The sequence below is a fragment of the Glandiceps talaboti genome, chromosome 20 (genome assembly GCF_964340395.1).
Source record: "Glandiceps talaboti chromosome 20, keGlaTala1.1, whole genome shotgun sequence".
Lineage (NCBI taxonomy): Eukaryota > Metazoa > Hemichordata > Enteropneusta > Spengelidae > Glandiceps > Glandiceps talaboti.
This window is the reverse complement of record NC_135568.1, coordinates 19,595,210-19,608,434: the sequence shown is the minus strand read 5'-3', so window position 1 is coordinate 19,608,434 and position 13,225 is coordinate 19,595,210. Positions and strand designations below refer to the sequence as shown.

Below are 13,225 nucleotides of genomic sequence, written 5' to 3'. Positions count from 1 at the left end.
TGACAGTGTCTTTACTGTATATCAAGGGTGATTGACAGTGTCTTTACTGTATATCAAGGGTGATTGACAGTGTCTTTACTGTATATCAAGGGTGATTGACAGTGTCTTTACTATATATCAAGGGTGATTGACAGTGTCTTTACTGTATATCAAGGGTGATTGACAGTGTCTTTACTGTACATCAAGGGTGATTGACAGTGTCTTTACTGTATATCAAGGGTGATTGACAGTGTCTTTACTATATATCAAGGGTGATTGACAGTGTCTTTACTGTATATCAAGGGTGATTGACAGTGTCTTTACTGTATATCAAGGGTGATTGACAGTGTCTTTACTGTATATCAAGGGTGATTGACAGTGTCTTCACTGTATATCAAGGGTGATTGACAGTGTCTACTGTACATCATTATCAAGGGTGATTGGCAGTGTCTTTACAACTGTATATCATGGTTGATTGACAGTACAGTATTGGATGATAACATACATGAAACATATTGTTCACTACTTTACAGAGGGATATGCCTATTACAGGAGCAATATTAAGAATTATTACAGAAAAATTTGAATTAATAGCCTCATTTTACACTCATGTAGTTTTCTAAAATACATCTTTGAGAAACATAATACTAAATTTGGATAACCAGATAAATTAAAGTCAAGCCTTATTGTCTACTTGATGGCTGATATTAAAATTCTATAATCAAGACCACTAGATTAATATTTTCATATTTAATAATTACAAGTTATAATGATTGAACTATCAAGTGATGACAGTTGCCATTGTCAGACAACACCATTCAACCACGACATTCAAATATGGCAGTTTATTATACACAATGACACATACAGATACAAAACAATGTGATTACTAAATTACAACAAGCCTTCAATTGTATGCATAGTCCCCAACTTGTATGTTTTATAAGACATAGTCCCCAACTTGTATGTTTTATAAGACATAGTCCCCAACTTGTATGTTTTATAAGACATAGTCCCCAACTTGTAAGTTTTATAAGACATAGTCCCCAACTTATAAGTTTTATAAGACATAGTCCCCAACTTGTAAGTTTTATAAGACATAGTCCCCAACTTGTAAGTTTTATAAGACATAGTCCCCAACTTGTAAGTTTTATAAGACATAGTCCCAACTTGTATGTTTTATAAGACATAGTCCCCAACTTGTAAGTTTTATAAGACATAGTCCCCAACTTGTATGTTTTATAAGACATAGTCCCAACTTGTATGTTTTATAAGACATAGTCCCCAACTTGTAAGTTTTATAAGACATAGTCCCCAACTTGTATGTTTTATAAGACATAGTCACCAACTTGTATGTTTTATAAGACATAGTTCCCAACTTATAAGTTTTATAAGACATAGTTCCAAACTTGTATGTTTTATAAGACATAGTCCCAACTTGTATGTTTTATAAGACAGTCACCAACTTGTATGTTTTATAAGACATAGTCCCCAACTTATAAGTTTTATAAGACATAGTCCCCAACTTGTATGTTTTATAAGACATAGTCCCCAACTTGTAAGTTTTATAAGACATAGTCCCCAACTTGTATGTTTTATAAGACATAGTCCCCAACTTATAAGTTTTATAAGACATAGTTCCCAACTTGTATGTTTTATAAGACATAGTCCCCAAATTATAAGTTTTATAAGACATAGTCCCCAACTTATAAGTTTTATAAGACATAGTCACCAACTTATAAGTTTTATAAGACATAGTCCCCAACTTGTATGTTTTATAAGACATAGTCACCAACTTGTATGTTTTATAAGACATAGTCCCCAACTTGTATGTTTTATAAGACATAGTCCCCAACTTGTATGTTTTATAAGACATAGTTCCAAACTTGTATGTTTTATAAGACATAGTCCCCAACTTGTATGTTTTATAAGACATAGTTCCCAACTTGTAAGTTTTATAAGACATAGTCCCCAACTTATAAGTTTTATAAGACATAGTCCCCAACTTATAAGTTTTATAAGACATAGTTCCAAACTTGTATGTTTTATAAGACATAGTCCCCAACTTGTATGTTTTATAAGACATAGTCCCCAACTTGTAAGTTTTATAAGACATAGTCCCCAACTTGTATGTTTTATAAGACATAGTTCCAAACTTGTATGTTTTATAAGACATAGTCCCCAACTTGTATGTTTTATAAGACATAGTCCCCAACTTATATGTTTTATAGACATAGTCCCCAACTTGTATGTTTTATAAGACATAGTCCCCAACTTATAAGTTTTATAAGACATAGTCCCCAACTTGTATGTTTTATAAGACATAGTCCCCAACTTGTATGTTTTATAAGACATAGTCACCAACTTGTATGTTTTATAAGACATAGTCCCCAACTTATAAGTTTTATAAGACATAGTCCCCAACTTGTATGTTTTATAAGACATAGTCCCCAACTTATATGTTTTATAGACATAGTCCCCAACTTGTATGTTTTATAAGACATAGTCCCCAACTTATAAGTTTTATAAGACATAGTCCCCAACTTGTATGTTTTATAAGACATAGTCCCCAACTTGTATGTTTTATAAGACATAGTCACCAACTTGTATGTTTTATAAGACATAGTCCCCAACTTATAAGTTTTATAAGACATAGTTCCCAACTTATAAGTTTTATAAGACATAGTCCCCAACTTATAAGTTTTATAAGACATAGTCCCCAACTTATAAGTTTTATAAGACATAGTCCCCAACTTGTATGTTTTATAAGACATAGTCACCAACTTGTATGTTTTATAAGACATAGTCCCCAACTTGTAAGTTTTATAAGACATAGTCCCCAACTTGTATGTTTTATAAGACATAGTTCCAAACTTGTATGTTTTATAAGACATAGTCCCCAACTTGTATGTTTTATAAGACATAGTCCCCAACTTATATGTTTTATAGACATAGTCCCCAACTTGTATGTTTTATAAGACATAGTCCCCAACTTATAAGTTTTATAAGACATAGTCCCCAACTTGTATGTTTTATAAGACATAGTCCCCAACTTGTATGTTTTATAAGACATAGTTCCAAACTTGTATGTTTTATAAGACATAGTCCCCAACTTATAAGTTTTATAAGACATAGTCCCCAACTTATAAGTTTTATAAGACATAGTCCCCAACTTGTATGTTTTATAAGACATAGTCCCCAACTTATATGTTTTATAGACATAGTCCCCAACTTGTATGTTTTATAAGACATAGTCCCCAACTTATAAGTTTTATAAGACATAGTCCCCAACTTATAAGTTTTATAAGACATAGTCCCCAACTTGTATGTTTTATAAGACATAGTTCCAAACTTGTATGTTTTATAAGACATAGTCCCCAACTTATAAGTTTTATAAGACATAGTCCCCAACTTATAAGTTTTATAAGACATAGTCCCCAACTTGTAAGTTTTATAAGACATAGTCCCAACTTGTATGTTTTATAAGACATAGTTCCCAACTTGTAAGTTTTATAAGACATAGTCCCCAACTTATAAGTTTTATAAGACATAGTCCCCAACTTGTATGTTTTATAAGACATAGTCCCCAACTTGTATGTTTTATAAGACATAGTCCCCAACTTATAAGTTTTATAAGACATAGTCCCTAACTTGTATGTTTTATAAGACATAGTTCCCAACTTATATGTTTTATAAGACATAGTCCCCAACTTGTATGTTTTATAAGACATAGTCCCCAACTTATAAGTTTTATAAGACATAGTCCCCAACTTATAAGTTTTATAAGACATAGTCCCTAACTTGTATGTTTTATAAGACATAGTCCCAACTTGTATGTTTTATAAGACATAGTCCCCAACTTGTATGTTTTATAAGACATCGTCCCCAACTTGTAAGTTTTATAAGACATAGTTCCCAACTTGTAAGTTTTATAAGACATAGTTCCCAACTTGTAAGTTTTATAAGACATAGTTCCAAACTTATAAGTTTTATAAGACATAGTCCCCAACTTGTATGTTTTATAAGACATAGTCCCCAACTTGTATGTTTTATAAGACATAGTCACCAACTTGTATGTTTTATAAGACATAGTCCCCAACTTGTAAGTTTTATAAGACATAGTCACCAACTTGTATGTTTTATAAGACATAGTTCCAAACTTGTAAGTTTTATAAGACATAGTCCCAACTTGTAAGTTTTATAAGACATAGTTCCAAACTTGTATGTTTTATAAGACATAGTCCCCAACTTGTATGTTTTATAAGACATAGTCCCCAACTTGTATGTTTTATAAGACATAGTCACCAACTTATAAGTTTTATAAGACATAGTCCCCAACTTGTATGTTTTATAAGACATAGTCACCAACTTGTATGTTTTATAAGACATAGTCACCAACTTGTATGTTTTATAAGACATAGTTCCCAACTTGTAAGTTTTATAAGACATAGTCCCCAACTTATAAGTTTTATAAGACATAGTTCCCAACTTGTATGTTTTATAAGACATAGTCCCCAACTTGTATGTTTTATAAGACATAGTCCCCAACTTGTATGTTTTATAAGACATAGTCCCCAACTTGTATGTTTTATAAGACATAGTCACCAACTTATAAGTTTTATAAGACATAGTCCCCAACTTGTATGTTTTATAAGACATAGTCACCAACTTGTATGTTTTATAAGACATAGTCACCAACTTGTATGTTTTATAAGACATAGTCACCAACTTGTATGTTTTATAAGACATAGTTCCAAACTTGTATGTTTTATGGTAAGCTTAAATTATGCTAATCTGAATGGCATCTCCAGATACAAAATTTCACAATTTATTCACCAATTTGTTATTTGACCTTGAATATGCAGATCAAAGTCAAAGGTCAAAATATGGAAAGAAAGCTGACCTTTGGGTTATAGACATTTAAACTATGTGAGCATACATGTACTGATGTAGCTATAACATAGGTATTTCGCATAGCCATGTACCAGTTACTGTATGTGAGCATAGCTGTAACATAGGTATTTCCCACAGCCATGTACCAGTTACTGTATGTGAGCATAGCTGTAACATAGGTATTTCCCATAGCCATGTACCAGTTACTGTATGTGAGCATAGCTGTAACATAGGTATTTCCCATAGCCATGTACCAGTTATGTGAGCATAGCTGTAACATAGGTATTTCGCATAGCCATGTACCAGTTATGTGAGCATAGCTGTAACATAGGTATTTCGCATAGCCATGTACCAGTTACTGTATGTGAGCATAGCTGTAACATAGGTATTTCCCATAGCCATGTACCAGTTATGTGAGCATAGCTGTAACATAGGTATTTCCCATAGCCATGTACCAGTTATGTGAGCATAGTTGTAACATAGGTATTTCCCATAGCCATGCACCAGTTATGTGAGCATAGTTGTAACATAGGTATTTCCCACAGCCATGTACCAGTTATGTTAGCATAGCTGTAACATAGGTATTTCGCATAGCCATGTACCAGTTACTGTATGTGAGCATAGCTGTAACATAGGTATTTCCCATAGCCATGTACCAGCTATGTGAGTATAGCTGTAACATAGGTATTTCCCATAGCCATGTACCAGTTATGTGAGCATAGTTGTAACATAGGTATTTCCCACAGCCATGTACCAGTTATGTTAGCATAGCTGTAACTTAGGTATTTCGCATAGCCATGTACCAGTTACTGTATGTGAGCATAGCTGTAACATAGGTATTTCCCATAGCCATGTATCAGTTATGTGAGCATAGTTGTAACATAGGTATTTCCCACAGCCATGTACCAGTTATGTGAGCATAGTTGTAACATAGGTATTTCCCACAGCCATGTACCAGTTATGTGAGCATAGCTGTAACATAGGTATTTCCCATAGCCATGTACCAGTTACTGTATGTGAGCATAGCTGTAACATAGGTATTTCCCATAGCCATGTACCAGTTACTGTATGTGAGCATAGTTGTAACATAGGTATTTCCCATAGCCATGTACCAGTTACTGTATGTGAGCATAGCTGTAACATAGGTATTTCCCATAGCCATGTACCAGTTACTGTATGTGAGCATAGTTGTAACATAGGTATTTCCCATAGCCATGTACCAGTTACTGTATGTGAGCATAGCTGTAACATAGGTATTTCCCACAGCCATGTACCAGTTACTGTATGTGAGCATAGCTGTAACATAGGTATTTCCCATAGCCATGTATCAGTTACTGTATGTGAGCATAGCTGTAACATAGGTATTTCCCATAGCCATGTATCAGTTACTGTATGTGAGCATAGCTGTAACATAGGTATTTCCCATAGCCATGTATCAGTTACTGTATGTGAGCATAGCTGTAACATAGGTATTTCCCATAGCCATGTATCAGTTACTGTATGTGAGCATAGCTGTAACATAGGTATTTCCCATAGCCATGTATCAGTTACTGTATGTGAGCATAGCTGTAACATAGGTATTTCCCACAGCCATGTACCAGTTATGTGAGCATAGTTGTAACATAGGTATTTCCCACAGCCATGTACCAGTTATGTTAGCATAGCTGTAACATAGGTATTTCGCATAGCCATGTACCAGTTACTGTATGTGAGCATAGCTGTAACATAGGTATTTCCCATAGCCATGTATCAGTTACTGTATGTGAGCATAGCTGTAACATAGGTATTTCCCATAGCCATGTATCAGTTATGTGAGCATAGTTGTAACATAGGTATTTCCCACAGCCATGTACCAGTTATGTTAGCATAGCTGTAACATAGGTATTTCCCACAGCCATGTACCAGTTATGTGAGCATAGTTGTAACATAGGTATTTCCCACAGCCATGTACCAGTTATGTGAGCATAGCTGTAACATAGGTATTTCCCACAGCCATGTACCAGTTATGTTAGCATAGCTGTAACATAGGTATTTCCCATAGCCATGTACCAGTTACTGTATGTGAGCATAGCTGTAACATAGGTATTTCCCATAGCCATGTATCAGTTACTGTATGTGAGCATAGCTGTAACATAGGTATTTCCCATAGCCATGTATCAGTTACTGTATGTGAGCATAGCTGTAACATAGGTATTTCCCATAGCCATGTATCAGTTACTGTATGTGAGCATAGCTGTAACATAGGTATTTCCCATAGCCATGTATCAGTTACTGTATGTGAGCATAGCTGTAACATAGGTATTTCCCATAGCCATGTATCAGTTACTGTATGTGAGCATAGCTGTAACATAGGTATTTCCCACAGCCATGTACCAGTTATGTGAGCATAGTTGTAACATAGGTATTTCCCACAGCCATGTACCAGTTATGTGAGCATAGCTGTAACATAGGTATTTCGCATAGCCATGTACCAGTTACTGTATGTGAGCATAGCTGTAACATAGGTATTTCCCATAGCCATGTATCAGTTACTGTATGTGAGCATAGCTGTAACATAGGTATTTCCCATAGCCATGTATCAGTTATGTGAGCATAGTTGTAACATAGGTATTTCCCACAGCCATGTACCAGTTATGTTAGCATAGCTGTAACATAGGTATTTCCCACAGCCATGTACCAGTTATGTGAGCATAGTTGTAACATAGGTATTTCCCACAGCCATGTACCAGTTATGTGAGCATAGCTGTAACATAGGTATTTCCCACAGCCATGTACCAGTTATGTTAGCATAGCTGTAACATAGGTATTTCCCATAGCCATGTACCAGTTACTGTATGTGAGCATAGCTGTAACATAGGTATTTCCCATAGCCATGTACCAGTTACGTGAGCACAGCTGTACGTGGTATTTCCCACAGCCATGTACCAGTTATGTGAGCAATGCTAGTCAGATATGGACAACAGGGTTGCTACTAGGTATTATTCCACCATAGCTGTTACATGGATATGCACAACTGTGTGTGAGGTGCGCAGTACACAGCTACATGTATGGTACTGGTATGTGAAAAAAATCGTGGCACAGAGGTGGTATTCCACATCCATGCAACAGTCATATTTTCACAACCATGTACCTGGGCTGTGGAAAAATGTACCCTGTAATGGGGCTATGAGGCACACAGCTGGTACATACTTTTGTAGCTGTGCTCTTTTTCCTATCACTGTGCCATGATGTATAAGCAGTATTCTCCATGGTGGGTTTTAGCAGGACACGGTACCCTGGAACAAATGTCTTAAAACAAACGATCATTCACACCTATTCTGAAGTAAAGTGACACCGATGTGCCATGTGATAAAGTGTTTCCCCTCCACTGTCTATGATTACATGAATTACATGGCAAACATGTAGATTTTTTACTTGTATTCTTTAACGTCGTCAAAAAATGTATAACAGACTTGTATACCTTTTGATAAAGTGGGGATGCTGTGTCTGCGATCATTAGTTTTATGTTCAAATTTACTCTGAAAACACTTTGAATTAATAGTTGGCCATCGTATATCGCAAAGTTTGACCAGGGCGCCTGTATACAAAATTCCAACATGGTGGGTAATGACGTCACAAACTCTCGCGAGTTTTTGAAGTCCTTAATACTAAGATATATAGCAAGTCTCATATCATGAGATCATTTTGGTCTTCTTTTTCTGGGACTCCATGTGTGTGAAACCACCTTGTCCTAATTTCAAGGACACTATGGCTATTTGGGATAAACTTAGGGATATTTGTTTAATCAGTCAAATAAGGGTGCTATGTTTTCTCTTCATTCAAATGTAGAACCTTATCATGTGAGTTGGGGGGGGGGGGAGGGATACTGGTCAAAAATACGGTTTGACTGGAGTGAGTTGGGGGGAGGGATACTGGTCAAAAATACGGTTTGACTGGAGTGAGTTAGGGGGGAGGGATACTGGTCAAAAATACGGTTTGACTGGAGTAGGGCGTGACCCTGCTACACTACTTTTGAATATCTTCCGTTTTTTAACAAATTTGAGCGTATTTGTGAATATTTTCTCAAATTTGATGTGAAGCAATCAACAATCATGTCAAACTGCCTTAACAATAACATTGTTCATTTCCCTACATGGGTGAAAATGATAGATTTCGTTAATTTGCTCTTTCTTGAAATATTGATCTGGCTATAGGGACTGTGTTTGAAGAAAATACAGCAGGAATTGTCCTATTGAAAGAAGAACTAAGCTGATCTAAGTGAATACAAATTCGAAGACTTTGCAAAGCGGTAGTCCAGCACACAACACAGTGTAGCTTTGTACACCTACACAGTGTTATATTGGGTTATCGCAGTGTACGCCTACTGTATATGTTGTTCATCACCAGGGTTCATCGCTAGCGTACTCACGACTCATGTTTACCTAGGGTTCCTCAACATAGAATAAGTTTAGACAGTTACATTGATTCAAACAAATGTTGGTTATAAAACAGACAAGTAAGAAAACTTCTCTGTGGTTATATATTCTTTTTATTTATTTATTTCCTTTGTGTCGTACTACACTCCACGTGCATGCACGTTGATATTCTAGTACTTGGTATGTACCCAATAATACGGTATGGTAGCCTGGGCTGAGTACGTATGAGGAAATGGAACTATCCAAGGTCCTAAATCGCGTAGAGTCAGTGAATTCTGCAAATTAATTGACCTTTACTAAAAAATGTAAAAAAAATATGTTACAGATGACTTGATAACACTCGCAAACGGCACATTCTCCAAGCACTGAGACACAGAAACCAGAAGTATTCAGTGCACTGGTCAAGATTTGAATGAGCTGCATTGTTCTAACGACAGAGTGTATCACATGACAGGTCTCCCCCCCCCTCCTCTGATGTGAGTAATGTATGTACAAGACCCCCCTCAACCCAACACCCATCTTTAGTAAACTTTATATTCCATCATAATGATAATATACAAGTTACAAGTATCGAATAAATTTATTTGAAATATTTTTTTAAATGTATTCAATGACATTGACACATATCTGTTTGCTGGCATGTTTATACTTTATACTATTCTGAATAAATTTCACCTATAGATACAACATGTTATATGCTTTAAAGAGTAATGTTTTAAAAATTGATACAGTTCACCTCTCAATACAAAACTTATATGACTCATTTTATATTTACAAGATGCATTTTCTGACTTTACATATTTATTCATACCTTCAAACCTTTATTTTCGGGTTTCTAGAAATGTTGTTACCTCATGCCCATGGTCAGATTTCAATCAATATCACCTTTTACCAACATTATGAAAGCACTCTACAACTAGTACAATACAAATTATGTCACCCAATCCTAATGACAGCAATTATGAAATTAATAGTTGGGCAGGTTGAATGGTTGTATTTGTCATCTAAACTGCCAAACACAAATGAGATGCTATGTGCATTGCTGAACTACAACAGTACATGTGTATGACTAGAAACAACAGTCACTGTTACTCACTCTGTGTGATAGATGTACACCTAGCAAACAGTCACTGTTACTCATTCTGTCTGATAGATGTACACCTAGCAAACAGTCACTGTTACTCACTCTGTGTGAAAGATGTACACCTAGCATAGTAGCAATCTTTAATTGAGACAAAGCTATTCAGGCAATGAATGGAATTTCCATTGTCAATACCTCACCCTATACCTTGTCACATGCATGCACCAAAGGTCAAAGGTCACTCTGAAGGAGACAACATGTGATTTACAAGTAGAACTACATCAACAAATCATTGAAATGTTAGATATATTTTAAACCTATACTACCATCCAGATAATAACTCAACAACTATACAGAATGGGTGAAGACAGTAGATGACATTCTTTAGAAATACTGCCAATGGTGCTGTAGCACAACTGTCATTGGCTGTTGGTATGGGCGTGGTCTTGCTGCAAGGCATATTTGCATATATTTTTGGAATCTTTATTATATTTGCCTACCCTTTCAAGTTTTCAAGGTATTATCCTGTTGCTAGGCATATTTGACCTGATGAGGATTAAACAAAACACTACTATGAATGTTCTCATCAACGTTCAACCCAATCTGCTCAATAATTTTGAAATTATAGATTTTTGACGAAAAAGACACATTTTATACCTAATTTGCATATCACTGATAAGATCAAAATGTGATGAACAATTATTAATCTAAACACCCCTAAGTATGTTCCAATTAAATTCCGGAACAATCTGCCCTCTAGTTTTTTAAGTTTAAGTTTTTTACCAAAAATCATATTTTTTAACCCAAATTACACATCGGTGGTAAGGTCATTTTGATTTGAACTATTTCCCAACTAGACACCCAAGATAATATACCCATCAAATATCATGGCAATTGGTCTAGTGGTTTTTGACTTTAAATTGTTTACACACACACCTATCAGTTCAGTTGTGCTAAAAAGTCTGTAAAATATACATTTGTACTACATCAACTTGTTCTCCCTACTCTAGAGAAAGCATGGTGCTATAACCACCCTTGCCACCCAGGCCTCCACACTAGGCAGGTGTGTGTCATGCTTCAAATGTGTTCTAAAATCCTTGAGTTTTAGAGGTCTTTTCATGACAATGTTATAATACTACTTTCACATGAGAAATGAACTGATCCCAATGTTCATGTGTGCATGTGTTAAAATATAAACATATCAGAGTATTGTGATGAACACTCATCAGTGTAAGTTTTCAGTGTTGAAGACATGCATATTATGTTGATCATTATGCAAATATCATGCAAATTACAATGGTATGTATATGCAAATCACTATGCAAATTAGCCACCTTTCTTGCAGTCCAACCTGGGGAGCACACTACACACATGTGTACATGTAGGGATTGATAGTTAAAGTACAATGTAATATACATTGAACCATAGATTTAGTGTACTGATAGGAAACAATAGCATTGTCTTGAAGTTGAACTTTTTATCTCTGCATCTTCTTAGTAACACTTGATTTGCATATAACAGGGGACCAATGTTGCTATCAGGTCATATTTAATCAAAGCATTGGACTCCAGTGTTATCACAGATATGGCAACACGTACATGTAAGTGATGTTTGTAAAACTGGGTCAAAGTAGATTTAATACCAGTATATCAATGGTCTTAGTATGTACAAACACCATACATATAGATTTAGTATTGCTCTATCACTGATCTATAGTAAACAAAATAGAAAAAATATCACCTGTCTATAGTATAGAATATACTAAGCACAATAGATTTAGTAATAGTATCACTATATCACCTGTCTATAGTATAGAATATACTAAGCACAATAGATTTAGTAATAGTATCACTATATCACCTGTCTATAGTATAGAATATACTAAGCACAATAGATTTAGTAATAGTATCACTATATCACCTGTCTATAGTATAGAATATACTAAGCACAATAGATTTAGTAATAGTATCACTATATCACCTGTCTATAGTATAGAATATACTAAGCACAATAGATTTAGTAATAGTATCACTATATCACCTGTCTATAGTATAGAATATACTAAGCACAATAGATTTAGTAATAGTATCACTATATCACCAGTCTATAGTATAGAATATACTAAGCACAATAGATTTAGTAATAGTATCACTATATCACCAGTCTATAGTATAGAATATACTAAGCACAATAGATTTAGTAATAGTATCACTATATCACCAGTCTATAGTATAGAATATACTAAGCACAATAGATTTAGTAATAGTATCACTATATCACCAGTCTATAGTATAGAATATACTAAGCACAATAGATTTAGTAATAGTATCACTATATCACCTGTCTATAGTATAGAATATACTAAGCACAATAGATTTAGTAATAGTATCACTATATCACCAGTCTATAGTATATTCAAACACAGAATTGATTTACCGGTATATCACCTGTCTATAGTATACACTAAACACAAAATAGATTTAGTATCACTATTATCACCGGTCTATAGTATATACATTGTAACCAGCATATCACTGGTCTATAGTATACACAGACAGAATAGATTTAGTATCACTATATCACCGGTCTATAGTATATACATTGTAACCAGCATATCACTGGTCTATAGTATACACAGACAGAATAGATTTAGTATCACTATATCACCGGTCTATAGTATATACATTGTAACAATCACAATAGATTTAACATCAGTATATCACCTATCTATAGTATATGCAAACACATTAGATTTAGAACCAGCATATCACTAGTCCATATTATACGCAGACAGAATAGATTTAGTACCAGTATATCACCGGTCTACAGTATATATATACACACACAGAATAGATTT

The 13,225-nt window shown here is 34.8% G+C and overlaps 1 protein-coding gene across 9 annotated transcripts in view; it reads right to left on the bottom strand.

Annotated features, from left to right (window-relative positions):
* The window catches only part of LOC144450903 (uncharacterized), a 140,870-nt gene that overhangs the window by 125,096 nt on the left and 2,549 nt on the right, over positions 1-13,225 (bottom strand). The gene's annotated exons all lie outside the window — the stretch shown is intronic.